Here is a 15,893-nt window from a genome sequence, read left to right as displayed (position 1 = left end):
CAAGAAGCGGGGGGCAAAGCAGCGCGGCCTCCTTCCAGGCTGCACCCCCAGCCTTTACATTCCTGGAAGCGACGGGATGCTTGTGCCGGAGCCCGGGAGCGCGGAGGCAGAGGGGACGGCGGGGTGAGGTGCCTCCGCCTCCCCAGGCTTGCCGCCTGCCTTGGCCTCGCGGGCGCTCGGCTCCCCGGCGCGTCTGCAGGCTGAGGAGCACCAGCGCTGTTCGGTATCGCAGCGGCACCCGCTCCCCCTCCCCGCCGGCTCCTATAAGAACAAAGAGAGCACTGTACGCCCTGTAAGGGCTCATTAATATGACAAGTGAAGCATCAGGAACATGCAAGACAACTGGAGAGCGATATATAGGGGTTTTTTTTTTTGGGGGGGGGGGGGGGGAACCAACCAAAAAACAAAACCAAAGCAAAACCAAGACATGAAATAATGCCCACAAAGAAATCCTGACCAACCTGATAGCTGTAAATGAGGTTTCATGATTGCTCTTGTGGTAACCCCAGCCATGCTAGGAAGGCTGCCTGGTACATCACAAAAGCAAAGAGCTTGCTATTTAAAGAACTTTTTTCTCTAAATTGTGGGGGAGGAGCGAGAGAGATGGACAGGGAAGTGAAGAAGGAACCGGGCATCCAAAAAAGCAATGCACATTAAAAGCCACCAAGTCCTGTCACAGGCGTATGTGGAGCTAATCATTCATACTATTAATTTTGTGTTATATTTGGACAAAGATCAAGAAATATACAAAGGCAGGGAACTGTAGCATCGTAACTCCTACTTCAGCTTTTTTTCAGTGTCTGAAAACCTACAGGTTTTGCCAATATTTCAAACACAAAGGCAGCAAAAATCCATTTATCGTCAGGATCTCCTGTTCCCCTGCATCCCACAACACTAAGCTTAGGGCTGTCGACGATTCCCCTATCACAGGGAGCTGCTGCACTTGTCCATGGGCTCTGGTCCCAAGACCCAACAGCCCGGCTGATGCTTTGCCACCCAGGATGGATTCCACTAGAGAACACCAAGCTCCCTCTTCTGCTACACATCTGCTGGATTAAGTTCAGGGAGAAATCCTTAATCTATTGACACAACAGCAGTTTTGCTGCTGACGTACAGGAAGGTAATATCTTCATGTTTTGTGCTGGGCAAGTGTTTTGACACAAATGCAGTAAAACTACGAGATAGATACTTACTTGGTTCCAAATCCAAACCCCCTGTCTTTTGTGACCATGAGTGTTTTCTAGAAAATATCTCATTTAGAAATGAAGAGTTGAGGGCCTGACCCACACATTACAGATTTAGCTTTTCATCCGTGACTACTGCCAGGGAATTCAATGGAATTACTCACATGAGCAAAAGCGGGCATGTGCTGTTTACAGAACCCATGCCTTAAAACCAAATCTTGCCTTAAAATGCCAAGTCTTGGGAGTTGTAAGCCTTAACATTTGACCTCTCCTACCTTCTTGGCCTAGAGAAAGGAATGTGCTGTGCACAGTAACTTTCTTTACCTGTGTGGCAGACGCAACTCTCTCTAAAGGTTACTGATGTCAAAAGTGACCTTTTTTTCTTAGACATGCAACGGTGAGAAGTTCAGTGCAATGTATTATGTAAACATTTATTTACAGGAGTAACATCTAAGGTTTCCATTTTACCTCAGGGTAACCTGATGCGTATTAAAGACAAGTGCTTTGAAAGCAGACCCAGCCTCCATCCAACAACTGACCAGGAAAAACATTGGAAGGAATTTCTCTTCAAACAGAGACAGACTCAAAGTGTACAGAGAGTAAACAGTGTTTTAGCCAGATCAGTGAATATTTATGGCTTGAGGAAGGACTTCAGGTACTCGATGTTGGTTCAAACACACTGTCACCGTTCCCACGTCCAAGAAAATACTCAGGCCTCTTCAAGATTAAACATGCACCATCCCCTTCTCTAGGTATATACCCAGGCACAGTGAACATCCCTATTTACTGATCTGGAACAGAGAAGGTCAGTTTTCCAAAACAACGGCAGATTCTAAATTTCTTAGGACAGCGAGATGTTGGGGTCGCACCAGTATGTACCTACGGTATTTTAAACCTGGGTCCAAGCCTGCAGCCAAATCCAAACCCACTGGCTGCCAACTGCAGATGCAAAGCCGTGCTCAGAGGAAGTTCAGGCTACGGCAGGGATGGGGGAACACAAGGCGGGCGTGCAGAACCGTAACCCACCCTGCTCGACCGGCAGCACCTTGCAGCGCAGAGGGGCACGGCGCAGCCCCTCGGCCACTCCTCCTCGGCGCTTAGCCGCACTGTTTCGGGCGGTGGTGGTGAATAAAAATAAAACCCAAAATGGGCCACTGATTATTAATTACAATATATTGTATAATTACAATATTGGTTGTATTCCAGCTACAGTAACTTGTTTCCACCTATGCTGTGAAAGTTTTATGGGGTTTGCAACATGCCTATGGCATTTATCATTGAAACGTGTCTCCAGAAAGGCAGCTGTCCCCATTCCAAATTCCACCCCCCAATTCCAAAAAACCTCCCTCATTTACCACCTAAGCAGTATTTAGCTTTGGCAGGGAATATGATGCTCTCCATCCCTTTGAAAGGGTGCATGGGGTGGGGGGGGGGTGTGTGTGTGCGCGTGTAAATTTGAACTTGTAAAACAAAGCTGCTAATATTATCTAGCTTCAGAAAAACACCTAGCAAGATCAAAAAATAAAGGGATGACTTAGCCCATCACCTTCCAGAGAGATCCTGGGAGGGCACTTCAGTATCCACGCTCATCCATCATGGGGAAAATCTTTTCAGTAGGGCCAGCAGTGACAGGACAAGGGGTAATGGTTTTAAACTAAACCAGGGTAGGCTTAGACTGGATATAAGGAAGAAATTCTTTACAATCAGGGGGGTGAAACACTGGAACAGGTTGCCCAGAGAGGGGGTGGAGGCCCCATCCCTGGGAACATTCCCGGCCAGGTTGGCCGGGGCTGTGAGCAACCTGATGTGGTTCAAGGTGTCCCTGCTCCTGCAGGGGGTTGGGCTGGGTGACCTCTAGGGGTCCCTTCAACCCAAAATATTCTATGATTCTATGATCCACCCGACTGCAGATGGGAAAGATGTGGGTGGCAGTGTCCAGCCGAGAGGATGCAGCAGCTCCCCCCAAGGGGCTCTGTGCAGACCCTGATGCCAGACTGGGGCTGTTGCTTGTTCTTAAACATATATAAGCCAAAAAAACCCCCCAAAACAAAACACCAAACCAAAAACCCCAACCAAATCCTCAAAACAAAAGAGCACTGAAAAGAGTTACTTCCTTCATTTTATCCAAAAGCGTTTCTGAAAACATTCAGAATTACTGGAAAGGCTCGTATGTACCTTTTGGGTATAAATCATCTGATTTTAAACCGAGGAGACAAGAGTTTGCTCCAACCACAAGCTAAAAGAGTAATGAAATGATTCATTTTTGTTCTCCACTGCCTTAACGAGTTTTTTTAGTCTTTCTTCTGAAAGAAGGCTTCCCTCGCCTGTTGTAAACACACACAACAAAGAGCCAGGAGGCAAGGAAGAAATGTTTATTGCTTAGTAATGCGCGATGGTCGGAGCTGGAAGCCACACTAGACAGAAAGAGAGAAAACCAATTAGGATTTTAGAAATCTGACTAGAGATACTTGGATACCATTTCTCTACAAAATACTTGCCTTCGCAGGATTACCACGGAGCTAGACTTTTTTTTTTTTTTTTAAAAAGTGCTTTCTGTGCATTTTTGTATCCCTGAAAAAAAAAAAAAAAAAAAAAAGCCACTGAATTCCTTACTGCTGGAGAGGAAGAGTAGAGGGTATTCAAGCACAAACCCCCCACATACAAGCGGAGCACATACACATACCTGCACACACCATAGATGTGTGCACATAACCATAAGCCCAGCCAAAGGTCAGCAAGAGCCAAAATGATGAGAAAGAGCGTGACAAGCAGTCTGCAGGTTTTGCAAACCCTAGGCCCCGTTTTCTTTAAAGGAAACCGGATTTTTAAATACTGAAAAAAAAAAAAGTGTTTTTCACATGCAATTAAAAAAAAAATTATCAACAGAAAACCAAAGTTTATAAACTCGCTCTATACAGATTCTCACTGGCAGCAAGAGGTCTCATGACTGGAATAAACCGTCTGTACGGGCGGTGTAAAGGAGCATCAGCACAAAGACGAATCTGCCTGGGAGTATTCCTGGAAGGTGCGGCATGGAACATCATCGTTCTTTAAAGAACGTGGATGCTGAGAGCTCAGCGGATTGGCTGTCCCTTCACTGTCGTAATTTTTCAAGTAATGATAAAAGATGCTTAAAATAAAAATAACTACCAAAGTACAAATCTGATGCATGGTTAAGCTTCTGGAACATTGGTGTTTGTTTTGTATCACATTTCCAACTGCAATCTACTATAAATAAGACACCGAACAAACCTCCATAATACCAACTGGTACTGCAAGACAACAGGGCATTTTCCCCCTGCCAAACAGTTATTTTATTGTGTACTCTCGGGTGTGCAGAGCAGAATAATCTTTTGCTGTAGCTATTAAAAATAAAGTGTAAATAGTTCAGTATTGCGTGCATTTAATGAAAAGTTGGGAAGAAAAAAGTTCCACTACAAATTGCTTTTGCTGCACACAAACAGTCGGTGGAAACAAAGAATTTTCTGAAGTCACACAGAATTATTTAGCGTAGCAGAGCAGGGTTATTGGGGGAAGTCCTTTCTTCCCCCCTTACGGTGTGTAATTCTGGCAATGTCTAGATAGATTCTTCAATCCTTGAATTCACACACAGAGCTAGTGTCTCTTTTCCATCCCCTCTTCAAGATGTGAATGACAATATGACCCTCAGTGACATGCAGCATGGATCTTGGCCTGATACATCAGAGTTTCCCGTAGACACGAAAGCAAACTTGGCCCGTGAAACCCAGCATCTACGTTGCATCTGAGCTACCACTGTTGAGTTACTGCTATGATAAAAAAGTGACTGTTTCACAGTGCTAGGCAGAGCAAAAATAAGCTCACAGGCTTAGAGGTATCAACTGTAAAGTTTATTGCTTAGGTGACTTAATGGTGAATTGCTGCTTTTTATTTTGGAGATCCCATATATTAATAGGGGATACAATGAAGAGAAAAGAAGATATATTAGAGTCAAGGGTGATGGCAAGAACTCTGTTGCCATGAAAATGAAGACATCTTAGAGGGATCACTATAGCTCCACTAGTGCTATCAATTCTAATATTTATAACAAACACTTTGACAAGACCTGGTGTAACAAGAGGAATCATCCCAACGTTTTCACTTTTTAATAGACACATACTGAATTCCCTATATTTATTTTCAGCTTAAAGAGTCTTTAAGGCTTTGATTTTTATGCTCTTCCCAGCAACTGTAAGGACTGTGCAGGTTTTCCTCTATTTACACAAGTGAAAACTGAGATTCTCAATATATTACTTCAGCAGATATTAAAAAAAAAAAAAAAAAAAAGCTGCAAGGTACATAAACAAATTGCTTGTGTGCTCCAGCTATGCCTGACACGCCACGTGATTCCTGCACCAACAGGGAGTAAACACATCTAAAGAAACATTTTTTTTTTCATCAGATAGATATATCAAGAAATAAACAACTTTTTAAAGGCTTACAAGACTAGAACGTGAACAGCTGCATTTTTTTATGTCATGCTTTTTAACCCGTGAGCTGTGCCGGGGTGGGGGAGCAGGCTGGGCGATGCTGTGCCCAGGGTCCCAGGAGGCAGTGGGTCCCTGCCGGGACTGAGCACAGCCCCAAAACCCACCGGCCCCGCAGCGGGCAGGCCAGGATGACCCCTGGTGGGTATCTTTAGCCTGGAAATCCCGCACCATGGAGCGCCCAAAGCACCGTGGCCTCCACCGACACCAATAAAAGCGCTCGGTACAGACCCAGGCACTCGCGCACAGCCCACCTGGGAGCCCACCGCCGCGTCAGGGTGGAGGGAGCCATCTGCTTGCGCCGATTAAAACATCCTGCAATTCTCGTTTCGTGAGTTTTGTTAAGGGGGGGAAAAAAAAATCTTGCCTTGGTGGTGAAAGTCATACAGCAGGAGCAGGCAGCGTGGGGATTTGAGCATTCCTTGGCCGTCGGCCACGTCCGTGTAATTGATTAAGGTGGCGGCACTTGTGACTGAGTGATAATTGAGAGCCCAATAAATCTCCACACAAGTATTTGCCACTCAGAGATGGAAAGCAATTGTTATAACAAATGTATAACTTCATAACGTGCTGCGAGCAAAAGAATCACAACTAATATTAAAAATACTGAACGCCCCCCCAGACCACTCCCAAGAGCTTGCTGTACTTCCTTGCCCAACATTCATGTTTTCCGTTAAATTACCACGAGTGTCAAATGCACAAGGACTGCAAGTTCAAGCTTTCAGCTAAGTCATCCCCAGCACAAACTCAAATCATTCCAATTTCTCATGATTTTGTTTGGTACTTCCAAATCTTCTCTTTCCCCTACCCCAGGTTTCATTTATCTGACCAGACAGCATTGCTTTAGCTGAGGTTTTCATGATCTTTTTGCCTTTGGAAAGAAAAAAAAAAAAAAAAAAAAAAGAAATAAAAGCAAAGCTGCAGCTGTTCAGGGTTCCTTGGAGAAGGAGGAAGCCAGATGTAAGTAGTTACTCTCTAAAGATTCACAATGATCAGTGCCTGAGCAGCATTTTACTCTGTCCCTCATGTGACTGTTTAATTAGGTGTTGATTCACTCAGTCATGAGACACAAGGAAACAGGGCTGCAAGCCCTAACGTCAAAGAAAAAGTAATGCCTGTTCTGCCAGTTTCTGTATTAGCAAAGCACAAAGGGGACATCCAGTTCCGAGAAGCAAAACTCATGTTTCCTTGCCCATAAGCCAAACCATCAAATCACTTCAACCTTTCCATATGGGGAGAAAAAAAAAAAAAAAAAAGAGAGAGAGAGAAAAAAAGACATCTGAATGATTTCAGGGCAAGATGCTTGTGAACTCCCTGATTCTTCTCCACCGTCAAAGCGGAGACCAGCGTGAGCGTTTGCAGCGTGAGCTCCCGGGCTGGGCTCTGCAAGCCCTGCGAGCGGGGTGTGCCCTTCCATCTGGTAATCCAGGTCCAAGCTGCTTCGGGATATCACACTTTCTTCTGGGGCTGCTTGGTTTGTTTGCTTTTGAAAAAAAACAAGCTATTTTGCTGTGGCTTTATTCCTGAGGGTTAACAGAATTTCTTAGCCGCCTTATTACCAAAAAGCTTTTCTGTTATGGGGTCCGGTTGCCATAGCAACAGGCTTTTAAAAATATCAAAGAAATTTTCAGCACATGGTAAACCAATTTCACAAACTGTGTATACTTGTAACAGGAAAAGCTGGCGGACAATTATTTGTATGTACTCAGTTCAACTGAGGTTTAGTGTAGGGATAATCCCAAAATGCTGCTTCAGTCTAAAGCCTGGTGTTAGAGGACTACAGTGAACTTCAGCTCACTATGGTACCAGGTCATTTATAAAGACAGACAGTCACGTAAAATTAACAGATGATGATCATTATTCCAACAAAGGTGACATTTAAGCTCAGTGCGTCACTAAAATGCATTAAATGCCAAAGGCTTTTCCCCCCCAAACACTACTACCTGAAATCTTTGATTCGTAATGTTTTAAACATTGTATGCTTGTATTCTTACCCTCCTCATTTCTGTAGATTTTACTCCAAAAAAATTAAGGCTCTGGATCAGCAACTTATTTAAAACACATGCCTGATGCTAAGCACATGAGCGGTTTCATTGGGAGCAATGAAACTACTTACATACTTAAAGTAAAGCACATGGCTTAAGTAGAGTGCTGACTCAGTCTTATTCCCCCCTCCGATTTCACCAAAAACCCATCTCAGTTACACAGGAACAACTGCAAACTAAAGACAGAGGATGACTGTATAAACAAGTATAACAAATTAATATCTATGGAATGAAATCCCAGCCTGGTCTATCTGTACGTGATGCTCATTTACCCCGATATCCCACGGGTGCTAATGATAGATACTCCCTGTGAATCAACAACTGTCTGACACCACCGCATTTGTCACTTGCCATCTAAGCATCCTCCAACACCTTTGAAAGCCTGATGCGATGCTCAGCCCAATTCTGCAACCTTTCTGCACGCAGAGCGGTTACCGGCTTCCGTGACAGCTCTGCGCCCAGGAGCCTTTAACCAACCCCCTTAGTTAACCCTCAAAACTACTAACCAGGAAGTTCGCTGCATCTCAAGGCTACTGCCAGGCTCTGAACCAGAAACAATTAGGAACACTTTCACCGATCTGCCAAATAACATTAATGAATATCCAGGTGGACTGGCGCTATCCTACAGCTGCTTTTCAGGAGGGAAGACTTTTCTAACTTGGCTCCAACTCGTGGACTGAACATCCCTCCCTTACTGGCTCTACGAGTTGAACGAGCCCCTACTTAATTTGCGGAAGGGATGAGATCTTGATTTGCGTAGATTTTGCAAGAGCCCCAAGACTAATGTGAGGAGCCTAGACTGCTCAATTCTCCAAGGCAAGAGTCATGCTGCTCAATTGTTTTCCAAATTAAGCATGCAAAGGTGACCTGAAACTATTTCAGGTAGATCTATATAGAGCAGACACTAAAGGCATTGCTTGACTTCACTTTTATGTAACTCCTAAGGACATGAGGACAAAGAAAAATCAGATGCTTGAACAAGCCACATGGCCATACAACTTCATTTCATATCTGCAAAGAAATACAGACTGCCAGAGTAACGAACTGGCCTGACACCTAAAAACCCAAGTGCACCAAAACTGTGAGGTCCGGAATACTTTGGTTCCCCAAAGCAGCAGAGCACTTAAGCACGCTCTTAGCTGTGCAGCCAGCTAGGGGTCCCTCTGATCAGAAACAATTTTTAAACCACGCTTAACAAAGTGCTCTACTGGGTTTGCAATAGAGTGCTTTGCCCACTGCCACGCTGAACTTTGTACTCTCACATTTTCTGCTGTCCCCTTTGGTTTTCAAGGTCTTACTGCATGCTCACCCACTTGGGTTTCTAAGAATGGTAGGAATGGAAAATACAGTGTGGGACCGGCCATTGCCCGGTGATAATTAAAATAAGCTTTTCAACACAACTATGCATCTAGAGGGATTTTTCCATTGCAGAACAGCTGAACTGGTCAAGCTTACCGAAAACTCCACAAGACAGATTCGCGCAAGCTCTGAGCATCTGTGGGAAACAGCCCCCCTGTGTCCACACAGCTTTTCTTACTGTTAAAATCTTGGTCTGCGATAAAGAAATTGCAGGTTCAGCTCGGTGTGCCCTCCCTGGATATCAGCACTGAAACTCACTCCAAACACACACCTTCCTTATCACACGATTGAGCTGGAATGCACACACCAAACGAGCTCTGCCTCACAGCTCACAGAATCAACAGGAACACTTGATAAAACCTACACTGTTCCGCTGGGAGAGGTTGTACTTAATCAAGATATATATATATATACACATATATTTAGTGTATGTTCAATAAACCCCTTTTTGCCGGTGGTAATGGGTTTGATGAGTATGTAGTTCAAGACACTCCCAGCCAACACAGCTTGCCAACAGATGTGGCTGGGGCAACTCCTGCCTGTCTCCTCGGGGGACTCTCCTGGCGTCGCAGCAGAACGAGCTCCCATCAGCTCAGCATCAGCTCTTGCATCTTCTTGTAGTTCACGTACCGCAGGCTAACAAGAACAAAAAACCCATTTGTTTCCTCTCATTCCTACGGAGTGGCAGACTCAGCTTTGCTTTCTCATTCAAAAGTATTTTCTTGCCTCATCTTTTTTTCTCCCTATTCAGTCTGTCCACACGAGCATCTGCAAGACGTGGGAACTCGAAGAAGCCTAGTGCTGCGGGTATCCTGCTGTGAACCAGTAACAGCACCACACGAAGCTATTTATTCTGCTGCACAAACAGGAAAGAAAGGCTCACGTGCTGGACAGCAATAGCTGTCAATGCCACCAGGACATTTTGGACGGAGTTGTTTTGTTGGATTTTTTTGTTGTTTGTTGTTGTTGTTGGAGAGGAGCTGTTGGCAAAGTAATCGCTCAGTTGGCTCTTCCTCTCCCTTTCCCCTTCTCATGCTACAGCATGTCATTTCAAGTGACACAGCAGTAACCCCAAACAGGATGCACCCTGCTGCTTGGGGCAGGAGGAGGAGGGGATGGTACAGCACCCAGGGGAAACCTTCAGAAAGGAGAGGCAGCACTGCGGGTCTCAGACAGGACAAAACTAAGAAGAGAACAGAAAAATGGAAGGGAAAGCGAGCTGGGCTTTACCTCATTTCTTCTCTCTCTGTGTGTGCACACATGTATGTAAATAGTGGTTTCCAAAGCAGAGCACCAAACAACGGGGACAGTGGTGATGAGGGAAAACGTTATGAGGCTCAGGGAATACCAAGCAGAAAGAATCCTGTAAAATGTATGCATCGAATCACGGCAGCACCATCCAACTGCTTCCAACCACACTTGCACACATCCTCTTTGTATCTTTCTGAACACAGAGCAACTCCAAAATGCTACCACTTTATACTCACTACGCTCACTTCACACCCAGCATTTCCAGCCTGACTTTTCTTTTTTGTGCTTAGCAGCTGTCACTGTTCATGGTATGCCTTCCAAATAAACCTCTCCCTTCTGCTGTACTGCCGCTGTGCAGAAGGTAGAGCTAGGCCACCTACCAGCCCCGGCCCCTCCTCTCCATCCAGACACACGAGCGGTGGTCGCCTGCAGCTCCTTGGGCCCCAAGCACTGCACCGATCAGTGCCAGGAACGATCTGTTACTGTCTCGTGGACAAGTGAAAAGATGATAGTTTTCAAAAGTCTCTCCATCTCTTCTGTTGCCTATATCTTAGCTTATATTTATACCGCACCTATGACCCCCCCCAAAATCCTAACACAAAAATCTTAGAACTATGGTTCTGATCCAAGAAGCAAACAAGTCTGTCCAGCATTATATTAAAACAATTTAGGCCCGTCTACCCAGTGCACATGTATACTGGATTTAGCTATCTCACTGCTGGGAGAAACGCAAGAGACCTTACCGCGAGGGCAGCAGCCAAGCGCTGAACGAGGTCGGTAGGCTTCTGCTTTATGGTCTTCTGGTTACTGGAAGTTTACACGGGTACACATACACTCAGAGCCATGGCAGCAAATGAAGGCAGCTGGGTGTATTTTGAAATGTGCTTACGTATGTATACAGACACACACACATATAGGAGACAGAGATCCGAGAGTAGGGTCTTTCTTGCTCTTAGGATCTCTTTTCTTCTGGCATAAATATCCTTCAGCGAAGCTCAAGGCTGCGGCACTGAAAGCCTTCAAACCCCACCGAGTTACGCTGAGGATGCTCAGGACTTTATAGGACCGTGCCATTTTGTATTTGCCTTCATTTCTAAATTTCTCTTATTTTAATTTTATATAGAAACAAACTCTTGGTCAAACTCCCTGTTCATTTTATTTCCCCCTGTTCTCTCTATCCATACAGATGAGAACAATTGCTAGTAGTGAATTTTACTTTGTCTTGCCTGGTTTTATTCTCCAGTGCGGGTATGGACTAACGTAATCTCCCAAGTGTAATTCAGCTCATTTGTCCTGCTAGCTACTAACAGAAAAGACTGGTCTTTAAATGAATATATACCAAATCCAGGGGACACACACACCCCGCAGAAAAACCAAACCAAAACCCAAATGAAAAACCTAACACCTGGTGTCTTACCTTCTGACCCCAATGTGAAAAGTCTTACACAACACAGAAACACAAGCTTTCTAGCGGGTCCGTGAGTGTTCTTCAATTGAAGAAGAAAATCCAATGACACATTTTAAAACAGATACCTTTTCAGAGCAACCAAATAATTAATTTGAAGATAACTGCACATAAGATACTATGAAAAAAACCACTAAAATATAAAGCAAGTAAATTAAATCAGTGTTATATCAAAGTGGTATTTTTGCTTATCTGAAAAAAAAAGTTTATATACACAAAAATGTTTATCAAAGCTAAAATTCTGTTGAAGTCTCATAAGAATTTATTTTAAGTTGCTTTGTTTTTTTTTTTTTTTCTATACTTTTTGTCTGTTTTGGAAAAAAATAGGTCATGAGTTCATGATTAGCATCTCTTGTACGACTAGAAAATACACATAGTTAAGAAACCAACATGCTCATTTTCACAGCTTCTTAGCCCTCCACGCTGTCAGTAGAACAATTTCCTTTTTAACCAAGAAAGTAATTTCCAGTAACTCACAGCAGCCGAAATATGTTTAAGTACTGAAAAAAACCAACCACCTTTTTCTGTCTGACTATTTAAGTTATATGTCAGAGTTTGGGCTGCCTTTAAATAGAAACACACCACTGTAAGCCAATTCTCTGTCCTAACATTTGAGGCATTTCTTTAACTCTGTCTTTTGGGGTAATACTGTTATTTTTCCTGTAGGAACAAGAAAATTCTGGCAGACTTCTTCCTTAACAGCTTCTCAGATAATGTCATTCAACTAGGACAAGCTTCAGAGAAGGAGAGCGTGCTCACCCCATGTTCTGCAGCCTCCGTTCCCTGCACACACAACCACACAGCTTATCATCTGCACTTATTTTTCATCAACACCTGAACTAACACCATTTTTCTACCAATTTCTGGCATCAAGTTTCATGAAAAGGAGCAAACAAACCATTCAGCCAACTCTCCAAATGGCCAGAATATTTTCTAAGCAGGTCTTCGGGGGGGGAGGAGGAATGGACAACAAAACACCCCGACAAGAATCTCATTCCAGTTTGATAGTTCATTCCTCAGCTACCTGCTCACACGTGCTTCCTTCTGACTTGCTGTCCTCTTCCATAATTACCCCCAAGCATGGCAAACGAAGTGCTGAGCCCACAGCCTTTGGAGGCCTGTTTTTGACTTGGGACAAAGCTGTGCAAGGAATGCATGAGGCAGGAGACGTGCCGGCATGTAGTAGACGATCCATGTTTTAGTACTAGCTAGAAAGCAGAATAATTCAGCAAACAGAGAGTTTGATATTCTGGTATTCACAGTAGTCCAGGACTGGCCTTTCTTGTGGTCGCACTTGGCTGTTCCCTGAGCAAACGATGAAGCCCCATGTCTACTGCCTGCTTCCAATATGCCCAGGAGGTACCCAACAGCACGTGCAGGATTTTCACTAAAGTTACAGAAACTCAGCTCACTCAGATTTCTGTTCTCGCATTCTCCACCACACACGACTGAAGTCGATCAAAAGGTTTAGAAATTACCAGGAGGGGAGCGTGAGACCGAGTGCAGCACTGCGTGAGCCACCAGGCTAAAATAAAACCCCAAAAAGCATATAGCAAAGCAACTGCTCCTATTGGCGATGCTCAAACAAACAATTTACCTTCTGTCTCTTAAAGTGGAAAATGACACAGGAACAGGGGGGAAGATACTGCTCTGGCTTAAACAGGCACAATGCCAGGACCTTAAGACAGGGCTGAACCGAGCTCAAAGTTTTTCATTTATCAACTACAACAGATGGCAGAGAACTGTAATTTGGCTCCTGTTTCTTTGCAGTTATATATCACACAAACTGAAAGGCTAGAGGGTTTGTGGTACTATCAGAAGTTTTATGTTTTGTTGACATTTTGGCTGGAGCAAGGGAAAGACATTTGAAGACGCTGCTAACGAGGCACATGCAGATCTGGAGGAGTATCAAATACCACGAGCACATGGGGCATGAACAGTACCTATATTAAAAGAAATACCATTGTTTCTGTGATGTATTTGACTCAATTTAGGCCAAAATCACCGCTGACGATGTTGTGCGAGCATCCTGGAGAAACAGAGCAGGATTGGTGGCGTGTGACGGATCATTTCCATGCTTCAAGATCACTGCTTGTAGCAAAGGCTGCCTCCCAGGTCCACACTCACGCTACAGCTGATGACGGACTGCTGTTGGGTTGTTCCCTTGTTCAGGCTGAAGTGGGCAGGGGGTGTCTACAGCCGAGCCTGTTGTTACTAAGCATCACCAGCATCCCTGCAAAGAGTCCTTTACCTGTACAAAATGGGGGCTTCTTTCAAGGCTGTAGTTTCAAAGATAGATAATACATAAAAGCTGGAGGATACCCCAATTATCACCCCAAAAGCATCAGGCAAGACTGTTTAAAATAAAGAGCTTTTACATGTAGTCAAACAGCTTAAGTCCAAAACTTTAATCACTTGACAGTGGCTATGAAATTACTTTTTCAGAAGAGACAGAAAACTTTGTACGAACTCACTGTACGGGCAGACGCATGCTACACGCACGCGCTGCTAATGTTCTCTATCTAGTTTGTGTAGTAGTTTGTGCTGCGATTCGCATGTTTGAACAAGTTTCTCTGTACTGTACTGTATTCTGAATAATCGTATCTACAGAAGCCATCGGCTTCAGAAAAGAAAACGGTCACAGTTCTTACGCAAATGTGCAGAATTACCTCAATTTAAAGCTTCAGTTGAGCACTAAGCAACAGCACAAGGCATTGGTGCAAAAATAAATAAAACCTTTTTGATACAAAGCCTACATAATAACCGTTTACACTTCTACAGAGCAGACCGCATTCGGGCATGTATTTTTAGAAATATGTGATTAATCCTGCAGAGAGGACTGCCCCTTTTGAATGTAATTGTTATGGTCACATTCCTTAGGCGCAGCAGGATCACATGTGTCTTTTGTGCAAATGCGTTTTTTCAAAGGACTATTTCCCTTACATGAATTCTCTTACTACCCAGCGTAAGGTGGAGTAGCTGGCGCACTAGCAAGTTATCTACAGATGACTAAAATTACTTCCTGTTTTTAATGGGCATAACTTTTTTTTCCCCTCCAGCAGATATTTTACAGAATAAGGTTCTTTATCTATACCACAAACTCAACATTTTTTTCAAGTCCTCAGAGACAAATTTTGCTCTCAGCCGATTCTGGAAGCCCAGCGCAACCACGCTGTGGATTCGCTGGTGCAACTGAGCTCTGCATTTTTCCTAACGTTACTCACAAACATGTGATCTTGCAGACATTCTGCACCAGATGTAGCAATAGGAGGGAACACAGCCTCTGAGCATGAAACCACCGTGTGCGTTACTTTTCGCTCATAAAACACTCTTCTAAAGTGGTCACCTCCAGCACTGAGCCAAAATTACAACACAAGTTTCAGGCTCCAAGTCACACTGGACCAGTTTATTCCAGAACAGAAGCCTGAATCCATCCAAGCTGTCACCATGTGCGTAGACAGCAAAGGATAAACCCCTTTGAAAACACAAAGGCAATCCACCAGTCAACCAGAGGAGCTGATCATCCCAAGCAAGCAAAGTTTACAACCCAAGCCAGGTAAACACACCTTCAGTCACCAGAAGACGAATGGTGGGATTGTTTCAGAAAAGGAGAAGACCGCACAGTGGACACACAGGTACGCACACACACACACCCCCCACGCTCTTGGCACATCTTCATGCCCATACGACTTAACCTGAAGAAGGAGGGAAAAACAGCACCCCGAAGTTTGCAGAAACATCTTCTCACAACACTTGCCAGTTAACCCAAGTGTAAGAAGCATTTTTACCTACACGTACATTTTATACCTAAATTTATACCTACACATGCATTTTCCGACCCATAGAAGCCACGGCAAGAAGTCAACATACTGTTTCTCCCACAGTGGAGATGATGGGCCGGCTCACCCTGTCTCCACAGAGCAAGCACCGGAGCAGGGCTTGTCTCAGCCCTGTTGGGTCAGACCCGCAGGGAAGAGGACAGCAGACACCCCTGCCTCCCAGAGGGAAAACTGCCACACTCCCTTGGTCTGGCACATACCATTGGAAATCCAAGAAAAACTCAAAGTAAAAATCAAAGGATTCA

This window comes from Egretta garzetta, unplaced genomic scaffold (assembly GCF_000687185.1).
Source record: "Egretta garzetta isolate BGI_Z169 unplaced genomic scaffold, ASM68718v1 scaffold1, whole genome shotgun sequence".
NCBI lineage: Eukaryota > Metazoa > Chordata > Aves > Pelecaniformes > Ardeidae > Egretta > Egretta garzetta.
Note: the sequence above shows the minus strand (reverse complement) of the source record.